This window comes from Otolemur garnettii, unplaced genomic scaffold (assembly GCF_000181295.1).
Source record: "Otolemur garnettii isolate 467f Iridium unplaced genomic scaffold, OtoGar3 scaffold00001, whole genome shotgun sequence".
In the NCBI taxonomy this organism is placed as follows: Eukaryota; Metazoa; Chordata; class Mammalia; order Primates; family Galagidae; genus Otolemur; species Otolemur garnettii.
In genome coordinates, this window is record NW_003852396.1 from 11,786,615 (window position 1) to 11,802,611 (window position 15,997).

Below are 15,997 nucleotides of genomic sequence, written 5' to 3' on the forward strand. Positions count from 1 at the left end.
TTCTGCAGACATGACTTAGTCACAGGGATTGGAGTAATCTCACAGCAAGTTCTTTTCTGAGCAGCTTCGCATTCTAAGGATAGGTAGAAAAGAGCTTAAAGATACGTTATAAAGAAGAATCCAAATTAACAAGGCACTCGAGAAGTTTCGTTTGAACAGCTTTAGATCACCTGAAACAAGGCTTTTTTTTCACCCAGTAGTTTCTGCCTCTTCTCGTTACTTTTTATAGATCCAGGTTTCTGCCTGATCTCACTTTCCTTCTGCTTGGAGAACTTCCTTTAACATCTGCTAACTCTGCTGGTAATGATTTATTTTTTAGCTTTTATATTTATGAAAAGCTCTTACTTTTAAGGCTGCTTTTAAGATCTCTGGTTTTAAATAATTTGGCTGCAATATGCCTTTGTACAGTTTTCTTTGTATTTATTGTTCTTTCAATTGTTGAGCTGCGTGGATCTGCAGGTTTATAGGGTTTATAACTTTCATCTGATCTAGAAATTTACCACACTTTCCTTATATACTGTATTTATTTCTCTGATTCATTTTCTCTTTTCTCCCTTTTGGGATCTCAATTAATACATATGATAGGAGGTTTAAAGTTGTCCCACAGCTAACTAAACGTTTTTTATTTATTCTTTATTTGTCTCAATGTGTTTCCTTCCTGATAATTTTTGTTGTTCTTCTCTTTTGTTCACTAACTTGTCCTCTGGTGACAACTAACCTGCTGCTGAGCCAGTCCGGTTCGGTTTTCATCTCAGACGTTTAGTTTGTACTTCCTGAAGTTTGATTCAGATTTTTTCCTACTGTTTTCAATGTCTTCTCTTCATAGCCTCAATCTGTCATTTAGCTTCTTAAACAAATGGCAAAGTTATAAGGATTTTAAGGGTTTTTTTTCTACTAATCCTTTCATCTGTGTCATTTGGGGTAAATTTCTATTGCTCAATCTTCCTCCTCACTGTGGGTCCTGTTTTGATGACTCTGCATAAATGGCAACATTTAATCTACACTAAACATCACAAATTTTAAATTGTTAGATGCTAAGCATTTTTGTATTTTTATAAATATTCTTGAACTTTTATCTTGGATACAATTCAGTTACTCGGAAGCAGTTTGATCTTTAATCTTTCCTTCAAGGTATTTTTGAGGGAAAACTGCACCCAATGTCTCATGAATGATGTGATTTTTCCACTGTGGATGATTGGAATAGTCACTATTCTTCATGTCTGAGTCCTGGACATTGTTTAATCCTTTCCAGAGATTCATTCTTAAGTACTTTCCTCACATGAATGGATTAAAAAAATACTCAGCTGAAGACTCAAACACAGCATTCTGCAGGTCTCCCAAGTTCTCTTTCTGCACATTTCTCTGCTTCTCTGTCTAAGCTGCCTGCTTGGTCTCCTTGGACTCCTAACACATCCTCCTGAACTCATGGCGATTGACTGTTGGGTTCCAAAGGATTATCCTTCTTTCTGCCATTGCTCGGAAACTCTCTCTAAATGATAAATCATGGCTTTCTTAGGACTTACTTTTTTATCTCCTGTCCTTCAGTGATTATTGTCCCTAACTACCTTGCGTTCGATGACTCAGAATCCATCATTTCATACATTTAGCCTTACTTTTCAGTTGTTTCAGTTAGGAAGGTAAATCAGATACTCATAATACCACATTGGTCAGAAACAAAACTCAGACCAAAGTTTTTTATTCAGATATTTGGTAATGATGTGGCAGCTAAGTAAATTTTTGTTAATTATATAAATCTATATAATAAAATATAGACTGTGTGGATAACCTCCTCCTTACTGTGAGGTTTATATTTGTCTAATAACATGTGTCAACATCAAGGTCAGTATGTTCTGAAATGGATGTTGTCACAGCGTCTCCTGCCTCCAAAATAAATTTAAATTTTCAATCACAATTCATTTTCTTTCTTATTTCCCTTCCAACAAAAGGAGAATTTAGTTTTTGCCAGATATTCCTCAGACTTCTATAATAGAAAGTGAGAAAAATTCATTCATTTATTTAAACAAGAATTATTTAATTAATGCCCCACTTTTTTAAGCTTGTGAGATATATCCAGTGGACCACAGAGAAAACAGTCCTACCCTCAAAGAGTTTTTATACAACAGGAGAAATTAACATTAATCAATTAACACAGAAATTAAGCAAATTGTGTAAAATGATGGAAAGATAGACCAGAGAAAAACCAAAAGCCAGAGAATTTAAATTAATAAAGAGAAAAGAAGGGAGGAAAAAGCAGAATAGTCTGAGAGAGTTCTGGAGATTTATTTTAAGGGAAGCACTCAGCCATTGTGACATGTAAGCAATTTGTGAAGAAGAGAAAAGAGACTGTTAAGAAGAGTTGTTGGATATTAAGAACTTGATTGCCATAAATTTGCCCTGAGAGATTTAAATGGAAGTTACAATTACAGTCTTTTCTCAGTATCTGTGGGGATTGATTCCAGGACTCTGTAGTGAAGATGAAATTTGTAGATGCTCAAGTCCTTATATAAAATGGTGCAGCATTTTCACATAACCTATGAACATTCTCCCATATACTTTAAAACATCCCTAGGTTACTTAAAATAATGCAATGTAAAGCATATGTAAATAATTGTACTTTTTTTCGTATTTGTATATTTTTTATTATTGTACTGTTACTTTTTATTGAAATTTTTCCCCTAAATGTATTGGATCTGGACTTGGTTGAATCAACAGATGTGGAATCTGTCAATGTAAAATCCATAGATGCAGGAGCCATGAGTAGGAAGGGCAGAATGTATTTATGACCTTTAAGATGCTGGAATAATCTTCCTTAAAAGTTACCTCATGTTGATTCCAGAAAAACTCAGGGTCTTAGTTCATATACAAGCTACTTATTCATTGTCATCATTCTTACCCCTTAAGGAATATATTTTAATTTTGTTTTATAGCTGAGGTTAAAGATTTTAAGAACTTGCCCAACTCCTAAGTAATAGAACTGGAGTAAAATTTGGCTCATTTCAGAAGACAATCCTTTACTTTTAAAAACAATCGTTCCTTTATAACCTTATTTATGGCATAACAGAGGCACATTATGATAGAGGGTGTATGAGGAAGTGTTCAGACAATATTTCTATAACTCATGATCTAATTTTGTCTTGGAAGAGTCTCCAGACAATCCCATGGCTATAGTGTTTCTTAAAAATTTCCGGGAAGTTTGTTGGTTTTACAGTTGAGTCAGAATTTCCAGGTTATGAGGCATTCTTTGTGTGAAAGTATATAAAACAGAGCAGGGTTGAGCTAACTGCAATGAAAAGGCAAATCCAGCCCACCACTCTTTTGTAAAATAAGCCTTATTGAGACAGAGCTGTGTCCATCTGCTTTCTCATTGGCCATGGCTGCCTGCTGTCTCCAGAGAGACATTGTGACAGAGATCCTAAGGCCAGTAAGACAAATGTAGTTACTGGTTTTCTCTTTACAGAACAAGTAGCCAACCTCTAAATAAAGGATCTTTCTTCTGTGGTCTTTGTGGTTATCTAGTGCTGGACTTGGAACATGTGCTGGGGAATTAATTAGGTAATTTCCTTACTGTGGCATCTTGAAGATCCTCTTAATGGACCAAACCCACTGAGAGTTGCCACCAGGAGGAAAGGCCTCCAACTTCCTTCACTGAGGAAGTGCTGGTCAGTCAAATGGCCCATCACTACCCACTTATCTCTGTTCTATTAAAAGAAGTTTGAGAGGCAGTCAGGGTTCTGAACATCATTGTTACCGATCTTTTCTCAGTTTCTAGAATATTCCATGCTGAGTAAAATAACTCTAAGAATGACAATACCATGTCTGGCTGTATCTCAGTGTGGAACTAGATCTACATTAATAGCTGAAATTAAACAAAGAGAGTCACCAATCCATTTTATGCTGTGCTGCTGAATATAGACCTTCTCTAAACAGGACATTCTTATAAATAAAAGCATTTGTTTATAGAGTAAAATAAAATTTTATACTGTCATTTGGGCCATTTAAAAATAATATAAACTCTTAAAAATTATATATTATTATAAGATTGAGAAATGCCTATTCTTAGAAAGGATACTTTGCCATTAATTTTTTTCAAAATTATTTTTAACTTTTAATTTTGAATAAATTTTAAACAAATATGAAAATAACAAAATCATATTGTTTCTATATCTCCTTATCTAGCTTTTCCTGATGTTAATATATTATACAGTGATCATATAATTACCAAACCAGGAAATTATTATCTGTAAAGTGCTATGAACTTACTCTAATTTTGCTGCTTATTTTTTTTTTTTACTTAAAATCTTTTTTCTTTTCTAAAGTCCAATCTTGCATTTAATCTCCCCTAATCTGTGACTTTTCTTCAAGCTTCCCTTGCCTTCCATGACCTTGACACTTCTGAAGAGCATTGGTCAGTTCTTTTGACATCCATGTATTTGCTTTCTTTTGTAAGTGACAAAATAAAAGGATGGAATCCTGATGTTCATCCTACAGGGCAAAGAAATTACCTGCAGCTTTCTGGTAAACTACAAAAGTGAATCACTAAATCATTAAGTCCTCAGGCTGTCTGGAGGCTCTTCTCCCAGAATAGAACAAAAATGAGAAAAGACTGGAAAGCTGATGTTTTTCCTAAAATTTACTATGGTGCAATCTTCAGAATATTCATATGGATGGATGATTAGAGACCTACTTTTTTTTTGTATTTATATTCAACCACTCAGTACTGACCTGAATAAAAAATCAGCAATATTCTCCTAAGATTGGTATATATGTATAATAATTAATCTATTCAGAGTGTTTTTATTTGAAAATAATTTTCAAAGTAAATATAAAGATAACCATATTTACATGTTCAGAAAATAACCCATCTTGTTTAGTTCATTACTCTCAAATAAATGGTGAAGTTCTTCAAACCACCATATGTTTTAAGAAAAATATAATTTAAAGACAACAATTATGATGGAACATTCAAAGGTTTCATTAAAGCACTATAATCATGTCAATTCTGAGAAGGAAAGTGTTTACTCATAGAATCAAGGGTACTGCCCAAATAAACTTGCCCTGCCCAGGCAGGGTCAGGTTCATGCCCCACCCAGGAAATAGGAATGCCCCCAATGGCTCCCCTCCCTGACCCTTTAAATTCTCATCTTCCATAATCCACATGTGGAATTCCTTTCCTGATTTCACCTTACCTGCATCCAGGTGGAAATAAAGACACATTACTCCTACAGAACAGAGATTCATTCCATCTTCTTTTGTTTTGTGCCTTGGAATAGTCTTTCTTCTTTGGGTCCAGAACCTTTCAATTACCTATTATAGAAAGTAAATAGTAGCCATGGAATTTTAAAACAAGAGCATAGTTGAAGAAAGACTATTCTATAAACAACAGCACATTCTCAGAAAACTGTCTCTCTTGATTTAGTACACTAAATTAGTTTCCTTTTGTTAAATATCTATTTTATTATGAAAAGTCTAATGTAACAAGTTTTTGTCTAGCTTGATATGAAAAAAATTATTGCCCAAGAGAGTCTGTGTCTGGTAACAAACAGCATTTTGTATTCTGTGTAATTAATGCTAACCTGTCAGGTGGCCAAATTAATTAACCAGCCATTTTCCTACCAAAATTTTGAACTTTTAGATTAAGAGAGAAATGCCAAGATGATGTTACATCTGTTTAATTAATTAGAATTCCAAATTGTCTGAAGAGGGAAGGAATGGAATAACACTAAAAAGGAGTGTCTTGAAAAGAAAAATTATTATTTTATCTCATTTTCCTCAATGTTGGTCAAAGACAATAAAATCTATTTTGCCAAGCACTTATTCACTCTGGCAGTTGACAAATATGTCCCTTTTCATGCTCATATGGGGAAAAATAAACATTAAGTAGGTGTAATTGCATCTAAAAGAACGATCATGCTAGGGAAGCAGGTGGTGGAGTATGAAGAAAACTAGAGTTTCAGAGGGCAGAGGGAAATTAAAAAAAAAATCAGATGCTTATGCTGCCCAGAAAAAGTTTGAAGAAACTTATATGGTCAGAGTCAGTGACCAAGACAAAGGGGAAAGTTTCCGTGTTGAACTTATGTATAGAGGGTTGTAGGATGATAGCAATTTTCTCCCCACAGATGTTTAATTTGGTAATAGAAATACCCCAACGCCATGGTAACACACTTTGAGTGAGATACAACAAAATATTTTGCTAAAATGTCTTTCTGGACAGTAGCAGAACAGAATTAAAAAAGCTTTACCTAAGCAAGAAAACAAAAAGGTTAAGTCTGTGAAAAAATTAAATGTATTTTTTAAACTACATTAAAATCTAGTTCTTTGTGTAAGACTTAAGATACTAGAACTTGTTTAAATTGGTCAATCAGGGAATATTTTTGAAAATAATCAGATTTAAAGTATTTATCTTCTAGGAGAAAAAATAATCAAAGAAAAAATAGTTTTTCTCTTTAGGTCAGAATGGCACTTAGAATCTGGAGGCTAAAATACAAAGAAGAAATATTTGCACATCTTAGTTAAGTAACAGTTAAATAGGTCCGGGAAATACTTAGTTTCCTAAAGTTGTATGTTCCCTATAGGGGATATTTTAATGACTTTCACGTTGGTGTGATTCGACTATGATAGGTTCAGCTGGCTTTTAGTTTTGATCCTTTCTGTCTGTCACTAACATACCCACGTTCTTACAAAGTAGGAGAGTTTTTTAGTCTTTTAACTAGATATATTCAATATTTTCTATTATAACAGTTTCTCAATCAAATGTTTATTTTTCTCTCTTTCATTTTTTTAGAGCTAGTAGTATGTGTTATTAGCAGAAGGCAGGTCTCCAAACCAACTAGCACAATTGTAACTTACGTAGCACCCTGTAAATGGGACATTATCCTGTATAACATGAACTAAATGCCTATGTCCAGAAAATAGCTTCGTGGATAAACAAAAGCAGTGAATCTGTTAGACTTGTTGTTTTTCTAGCTTTTCCAAAATTGTGTTGTAGTCAAGAAAGCTCACAGAGCCATTTTGTGATTAAATATTAGAGTTGTCTTTGTCATATATAGAATATAACTGGCTTACCTATGAGGTATACAGAAACTTTGGCTGTTCCCTAGCATTGAAATAATTATTTCCATGGATATTAAATAAAATCTGCAACTATAATAACAACAAAAAATAGATCAGTTAAGTTTGGTGAGTTCTTAATATGTGCCAGGATCATATTTAGAACTTGGGATACAGGTAGCCCTGGGGAGTAGAGAGACAAGCTGACCAACTGTTGCATGGCAGAAGAGAAGCTCCCATGTTAATGACTTCATTAGTAACTATCGCGGATCATGCAATCCAAATGTGTTCTAGCATACTTTTATGTTATGTAATTATTATTTTAAGAAGCATATTACATGATCTTTGAGATGTAAGGGTCATAGATTCAAATATAATTCTATGTAATTATTATAATCAGTGCCACAGTGGGAATAGTATTATAAAAGAAATAAAAATAGATAGAGAATACTGTAGATTTCTATAATTTCCAGGGGTATTAAAGCTAAATGCATAGAAATCAGAGTAAAATTGAAATTATTCTTAATGTGACACATTCATGAAGCTGAAATTTTTACTTTAAAAGTTTAAAATTTGGTCCATAGTTATTTGTTTCCATTAATGAAAAAATACCAAATGCTCCCTAAACGTGCCAGAATTCTGTCTCATTTTTTGGTGAAATGAATCTCTCAACATTTCCTTTATTCATCATTTCATATGTAGATGGTGCCTTTATGAGTGACCCTGAGTTCTCTTGTTTGTGTAACTTTTGCTGTCCCTCACAATAATGTAGCAATATATTTAAGTCATTTCGATGTGGACGCTTTAATTATGTATAGTCATGAAAATAACTTTATGTAGTAGTATACTAAGCACTAGGTTCAAAATTTCTAGTCCCTCTATGTAATAAAAATACAACTGTGTATTCAAGAAATGTAGAAATTCTCCATTAAAGAAATTCTTTGGGTAGCCAACACTGATGTATATATGTGTTTGTAAGTGTGAAAACACATGTATTTATAGATGTAAATGAGAGTGTGTTTCCATCAAAGAAAAAAAATCATCTATTATACCAGTAGAAGCTTAGGGAATAGAAATAAACAGAACAAAATCATGAAAAAGGAGAGTGCAATCCCTAGAAATTTAAGGAACAATGACCCTGGAGTCAGATGCAAGCCATTAGTCAGGAAACCAGAATTATAAGAAATGAAGAATATGGTGGTCCAGGAGGAAACTTTTTCTCATCCTTCTCCTCTCTTCTATTATTAGATTTTCAAGTTATAATGAGAAAGGCCCCCCATCATGACTGAGAAGCCATTGTGCTGTGGTGCAGTGATAACTTTGGAGTCATACAACTCCAAGGTCAAAATTAGATCTGCCTCTGACTCTGTAATTGGTGACCAATGTTTTATTGGTAGTGTCCAATGAACATGCCTCTTGATAGCCTTAGCCTTGTGCAGTCCTCTCTTACATTAACTCTGAACTTGGATATGTGCCTTGCTTTGTCCATTGGAATATTATTAGCAAGTGTAACAAAGGCAGAGTCATTTTTTTTTTTTTTGCAGTTTTTTGGCTGGAACTGGGTCTTCTGAACCCACCACCTCTGGTATATGGGGTAGGCGTCCCACTCTTTGAGCCACAGGCACTGTCCAGAGTCTTCTTAAGACCTTGAATACTGGAGCTTGTTCTTTCTAAAATCCACACTTTCTGCAAAGAAGTTCAAGAGTATTTAGCCACATGGGAAAACCATAAGGATGTTCCTACCCCAGATGCCCCCTAAATTTAGAGACCTCGTATGAAAAGGCCACTAAGCTGAGCTTTTCCAATATGGAGAAGCATGAATATTAATAAATCATTTTTGTTCTAAGCCACAAAATTTGAGACTAGCATTACATAGAGAAATATATATCTAAAATTGTAATCTTGTTCAAATGACTTAACTTCTAAGAATGAGAAAAGATTGTCTTGTCTTAGCACTTGACAGATGAGGGAGAAAACAGATCCCTGTCTCAATTCTTTTATCTTTTAGTTATATTACTGTTTTTTCATGTCCTTCTTTTACTTATTGGAGAAAGAGAATGTAAAACGCTATTTCTGTAAGGTTCCCATTTTCCTGATGGTTTTCTTAAGACATCTTTATCTATATATTGAAGTCTGAGTTGGAAGCATTATTCAAAAAAATGATTACCTACTCATCATTTCTTAGTGAAGGTGTCAAATGGGGCTCCCGCTCCTAAGAATTTGTGATCCAGCTAGAGTGGTGGATATTAAAGAAAATACTCATAGGTATATATAATTTATGGAAGACCTTGGTTGGACATAACCTAGATAAAGTTTCATTCTTCTCCCACTATTGAGTTAAACACATTCTGTTGAATCATCCTTACCTAGATAGCATCTCAGACAAATCAACAAATTTCAGGTCTTTTTTGGCTAGGAGAATAGCTTAATTTCAGACATTGAAATATCTAGTCTAGTCAAAATCTCATATGCAAGTTTATATACGGTATAATATTCTCCCTATTTTTGCTCATTCATGTATCTCTTTTCTATTCTTTTCTTTCTTTCTTTCTTTCTTTCTTTCTTTTTTTTTTTTTGAGGCAGAGTCTCACTCTGTCACTCTTAGTAGAGGGCTGTGGTGTCACAGCTCACAGCAATCTCAAACTCTTGGGCTTAAGAAATTCTCTTGTCTCCGCCTCCCAAGTAGCTGGGACTACAGGCACCCACCACAGTGCCTAGCTATTTTTTGGTTGTAGTTACTGTTGTTTGACAGGCGTGGGCTGGATTCAAACCTGCCAGATGCGATGTATGCAGCTGGCGCCCTACTCGCTGAGCTACAGTGCCAAGCCCATGTATCTCTTTTCAATTTATTCTCTTGCTTCTAGATCCTTTCTGATATGGGCTATGGAGAGGGAATTTGAAGAGAAGGGTTTATGTCTTCAGTGACTAGGAGAATATAATTGAGCTACGGGAGTCTTCTGTTTTGGGGTGCTTTCCTCCAAAGATTTTGTTTGCTTCTTCCAAGAAAGCCCAACCGACATGGGGCCACTTGAATCTCCTGCTCCCTTTCACTGTAGAAATGTCAAATATAGGTCTTTATCTTTATAAAGTTCCAGGAATTTATTTTCTAGGACCTGTAATTCATAGGAAAACACAGACTTTCACTTTGGCTTTTTAATCACTACTCTCTAAATCTACTTTAAGCTTACACTCTTCTCGCTTATTTCATTTTTTCACCCTTAGAAATATATCTTATTTCCAAAAGCAATGCAAGGCCTTGAAATACACTTTATTCATGATCTAATTGTATTACAGTAACTGGGGACTTCAGAGTATTGAATTCTCGTTCATTTTAGAAATGATCCAATTGCGTTTTTATCCACATACGTATAAGGCGATGGACCTCTACTCTTTTGGAAGGAAAGAAGAGACTCTCTGCTCAGTAAATCTTAAAATCTTTTTATAAAAAAAGTTTTATTTCTTTCTTATCTCTTTTTTTCCCCCTAGTGTTGATGATGAGGGTTGACAGCTGAAGAGTTAGTAAAACACTTTTGGTAAGTCCTGCAATTCTCTTTAAAATGTTGGGGCTGAAGTCCTACTCTGCAATTGTTTTAGGTAGAAATTTTAAAATTTCAACATTGTTTTATATTGTGTTTCTGTATCACAATGGTTCCATTAAATAATAATTTAGTTTAGACTTTCAGGTTAGCAAAAGTTTTTTTTAGAGAAGCAATATTTGATCTGAGAAAGAAAAGATGATTCGAAAATATCCAAAGTAAAAGTGAAGAGGTTTACTATACAAAAGAGTTTTAATATAGAGGAAAGTGGGGAAGTAATATGAGTTATATTTAATAAAACAACTCAGGATTCTAAATGCAAAAATAGTTAAAGCAATATGTCCAAATCAGGGGGGTTTGCAGTCTATCAGACTAGAGGTGTAACAATGTAGGTGCTGCACAGATAAAGAGAACTGGTAAGATTCAAGAAGTATTTGTTTGTAGAATTAAAGAAATGTGGAATGGATGTGGGATATGATCAGGAGAGTATATTGGGAATAGCACTTAGTTGCTAGAATTCAGTAAGTGGATTTATAAAGTTGCCACTTACTAAGAAGATAAAAATAGGAAAACCAGAAAGGAAAAGTTTATGGGACACCAAGAGTTCAATCTGGGGCTGTAGTCATCCAAATGATGGATTTATAAATGTGGAGAAAGTAGAATCATAGATGAGATTTGAGCCCATGAACCCCCTGAGTGATTCTGGTATTTGTTATTTTTGTTGAAAAAAAACTGACAAAGATACCAGAAAATTAACCATTCGAATCAATGGAGAAAAAAACAGGAAAATGGCATGGATCTCAAAGTGCAAGAGAGAATCAGAAAGGTATTAATTGGACTAGGCAGCATGGAGGTCAGGGGCAGGCTATGGGGAGGTGATCAGAGGTGTGTGGAGGAGGAAGCTGGTAGTCTTAGTGCCTGGAAATTTGGACACTGCCATGTTAATGTCATGGTGTCTGCAATCTGACACTTTCAATGAGGAAGAATGTGAATCAGAAGAGAAAATCAGACCTTTCCTACACTTACAGAATGGATGAATAAACTGGAATAATAGTCTTTGATCTTTCATGGTCTTTTATTCCAGTTTATTCATCCATTCTGTATGTGTATGAAGAGTCTGATTCACACTCTTCGTCATTGCAAAAGCACATGAGTTAAATGGAGGGTACCATGGCTTTAACTTAGTGGTATGCAAATTTCCAGGCACTAAGATTAGAAATAGCAAAGACTCAGCCTGATGAGGTGACTCACACCTGTAATCCTAGCATTCTGAGAGGCCGAGGTGGGTGGATTGACCGAGGTCAGGAGTTCAAGACCAGCCTGAGCAAGAGTGAGACCTCATCTCTAAAAATAGCCGGGCATTGTGGTGGGTGCCCTGTAGTCCCACCTACTTGTCTGGCTGAGGCAACAGGATCACTTGAGCCTAAGAGTTTGAGGTTGTTGTGAGCCATGATACCACAGCACTTGACCAAGAGTGACAAAGCAGATTCTGTTTCAATTTTTAAAAAGAGAAAGGTAAAGACTGTCCCTACTGTATGTTTTAATCTTCTGATTTCCTTTAAAAATTAAGTGGATCTGTTAAAAACCTACATTTCTCATTTTTTTCCTCTCTGTGTATAAGGTGTTAGTGGGGGTGGGGCCGGAGAGGTGGCCCACCCTGCTGAATGTCTCTTAAATTTTGCTATAATGTAAACTGGATTTTTCTAGGTGTAATATCCATGATGTTCCATAGAGAAAACATATGCCTCATTTCTTCCCTTTATTTGTTCAAAAGGCCAAGTGGAAGTGTTGTAGTGACTATCATTCTTCAAGTTAATGAAGCACATTGTGTGATTAACAAAAAAAAAAAAAAAAAAAAAAATCCTCTGTCCTGCCCTCTACACTAGGAAATGGCTCTTGAACAATTACAATCAAGTGGAATGCCATTGCTTTAAAGGCATGGCAAGGTCAGAAAAATTGTAGCTGTAGAACTAAAAAAAGAAAAAAAGTCAAAATAATTCTGTAGAGCCTTTTAGTTAATGTACAAAATTGAATCAGAAATTGTATTGTGCTGTCCTAAAATACGGGTCCAGAATTGTGTTTGAAGGTGTGAAAACCCAGGATATATTTCACAGTAAGGATTCTCTTATGTTTTCACAGGTCTGAAGAGTTTTATGTTTGTTTTATCTTTTCCTGTTTGGCAGAATTAGTATGCTTGTTCCATATCACCAAGCATTTCTTTCAGTTGCTCTGATGATCTATTCAGGTCTTCCATCCAAGTTTAAGGGTAAGTTACCCCAAACAATTAACTAGGTTAATTGTAAGCAAAATGATTTCCCATCTATTTAATTTCATGCATTTCCCATTTGTCCTCTGCTAGTTGCCCCATACTGAGAGACCAATTCCTCTTGCCCTGGGCCCTTTTTTTCAAGATGTCCCATGTGGGACCAAGTCTGCTCCATTGTGTATATAGAATATAATGGCTTTGGAAGCAGTTAGACCTTGGTCTCCTACTCTACGAGCTAACAGATCTTGTGAAGTTACTCAACTCCTCAGAATTGTTTTTAACTGTCAAATGAGGTCAATGACAGTTCTAGATACTTCTCACAAGTATAAAATTATGGTGAATTGTGATAAGGCAGTTTATAAACCATGGATGAACAGGCATTTTCCATTATCTCTATTAAAAGAAATACTTCTCTTGGTAAGAAGTATACCCTGTGTTGAAGGACATGAGTTTGGTCAGTGTAATCAGTATTTAAATCCCACCTCTACCAATTACTAGTCGTATGAACTATGGCAGGTTACCTAATGCTTCTGGGGATCCTCTTCTTAATTTGTAAACTGTCCTACTATCACCTGCTTAATTTGTGTAATTACCTGGCCCATAATATTATTGAGACATTTAAGTGAGGTTATGTATAAAAAGTGTTCAAAGTCATAAATGATCTATACTCATTTTGTGATTCTGTTCTCTGGAAAGCTATTCAAGGCTTCAGGGGGTTTGTTAGTAATAATTCCCTTCTCATGCCATTTCCTTTTAAAGAGCATGTTCTATTTTCCTGTCAGTCTGACACTGCGGAAGCCCACAGGGGATGCAGTTCTTTCCAGTGTCGTGATGCTCCTTTCTAGTCTAGTTTATGGCACTTAAACTGTTCAGAGTTACCTGGCAAAGAAAATCTTTCCCTTTCTTTCAAGAGACATTTCTAAAATCTATAACCTACTTTATCTGTGTTCTAATTTTATTGCAGAGATGTTTTGTATTTTAAAAATTCAGAATTATTTCATACATTCAAATGGTTGCTGTGCTTTGGCCTATGTTTCCTACCTAAAAATAGATGGTTATTCTATAGCAAATAGATTTAATATCATTTTATGAAATTGGTTTTTATTTTCAAACCATTTAAGAAACTTGGAAAAGTTTTGAAGTTTTCCCTTTTTTGCTTCCATTTCATTCATATTATCTGTTTGTTTACATTTCCCAATAAATTAGAGCTCTGCAAAAAAATGTTAGTCTCTTTGTTGTAAATATAAACCAAGTGAAGCTGTTTCTTAATCACTTTTTGTGAAGCTTATGCTCTAGATAGGAGCTGTCAAGTACTTGGTCATCCCTACTATGATGATAAATAACATTTTAGGAGGCTTGGTTCTGAATTTATTGTAATTAAAAATAGTAAAAATAATAATGCATATTTTATATTGATGGTGAGAATTTCAGCTAGCTCGTGATCACTTTTTAATTAGTTTTATTTTCTGCAAATCATGTTAACTTTTAAAAAATATGTAATACTTAACTTAGTTCTTCTTGGTTTATGGAAACAAGTATGTTAACATGAATATAATTTAGAAGTATGATTAAAGTGAGCATTTGCCTAAAAAGAAAAAAAAGAAAGAAAGAAAAGTATCTAATCACTCATTATATATATCTAGTACTCTGGGTCAAAATAATATATCCTGGCTCCATTTTCTATGATCATTGACAAGGTATGGGAAGTGTCCTGCTATGGCTTCTAGTATATTAAGTGATTCTTCTTTTGTTCTAGGGTGCAACCCCATTGCAACAACTGATTCCTATTGTCAATAAAGGAAAAACTTTTGTTTTTCTAGTCCTAGTACAATTATGATTAGTATAAAGGTACCTTTATTCTAAAGGTGGTTTCCTTAAGAGGTACTGTGCCTTAAAAAATGTAAAAGAATCACAAATGTTCTGTAGAAAGTCAATTAGTGAGATATACTTAGGAAGGAGAATTTTGCCATGTCCCTTAATGTGTGCTATTTTGCTTCTGTATAAAAGTGATCCTCTCAGATAAAGAAGTCTGTATGTTCCAGACTGTCTTTTCACACAACACTTTTATTACTCTGTTATAGCAGGAAAAGTGACAGGGAGGCCCTTTGGTTAAAATTCATGTTAAGGCATGGAAGTAATCTTGTTGATCCACCCATGCCCTCCAGAAGAGTAAAAAGAGATCCCTTTTTTATTCCATAGAATGACTTGTTGGATATGATCAAGTCCCCTTCACTAAGTGCCAATATTAAACTTTTATGTTTAAGAGCTACAAAGAAAAGATTGGCATGCAATCTAAGACTTTCTTGGAGAAAGATGTGGAACAATCTATTGCTTGAGTGTAAGTGGAATCACTCCTCTTTATTACTAAGGCTGACAAGGAAAGCATCCTGGTTGAGTTCCCAGAGTCAGGGAAAATGCTTAGTCATGCACTGCTTGCCGTAAAGAACAGACACTCAAGCTAACCTAACCTGGTGCCTATGAGGAGAATATCTACGTGTTTAACAGGGGTGGGAACTAAAGATTAAGGCCTGGACAATGAAGCAGGAACAGCTAGGTGAGCAAATACTCAGGAGACAGAGTCGCCACAGAATACCTTTTTTTTTTTTTGCAGTTTTGGCTTGAACCAGGCTTGAACCAGGCTTGAACCCACCACCCCTGGTGTATGGGGCTGGAGCCTGACTCCTTGAGCCACAGGCACCGCCCCAGAATACCTTTTTATAAAGGACATTGTCAACACGTCTGGGAACCAGACCAAGGAGGCTTGGCTGAAGCTTGTACCAACTAGCAGGTCAAAGGAACAGCACTCAACAGTGACACTAGTATGTGGTCGTGAGCCTTCTATTAGTATGACAAGTGAGCTCTCTAGACTATTTGAATTTGATTTGTATAAAAATAAGGAATGACGAAGTATTTGCACCTTAAAGCTATAAAACAGTTCTCATTCATTTCTAAAAGTTTCTTTTAATTTAGGACAAAGTCTTAATTGCTTGGAGCTTTACCTTACCAATCATAACATTACCTCATGCCAAGGAACTTCATTATTACCCTAAGCAACTAAATCTAGCTTCTGTGTTTATGAACTTATTTTTTTTCAAATACAGAGTTTATAATGACTTAAACTGCTCAGATGGGCAATTATATGAGTAAT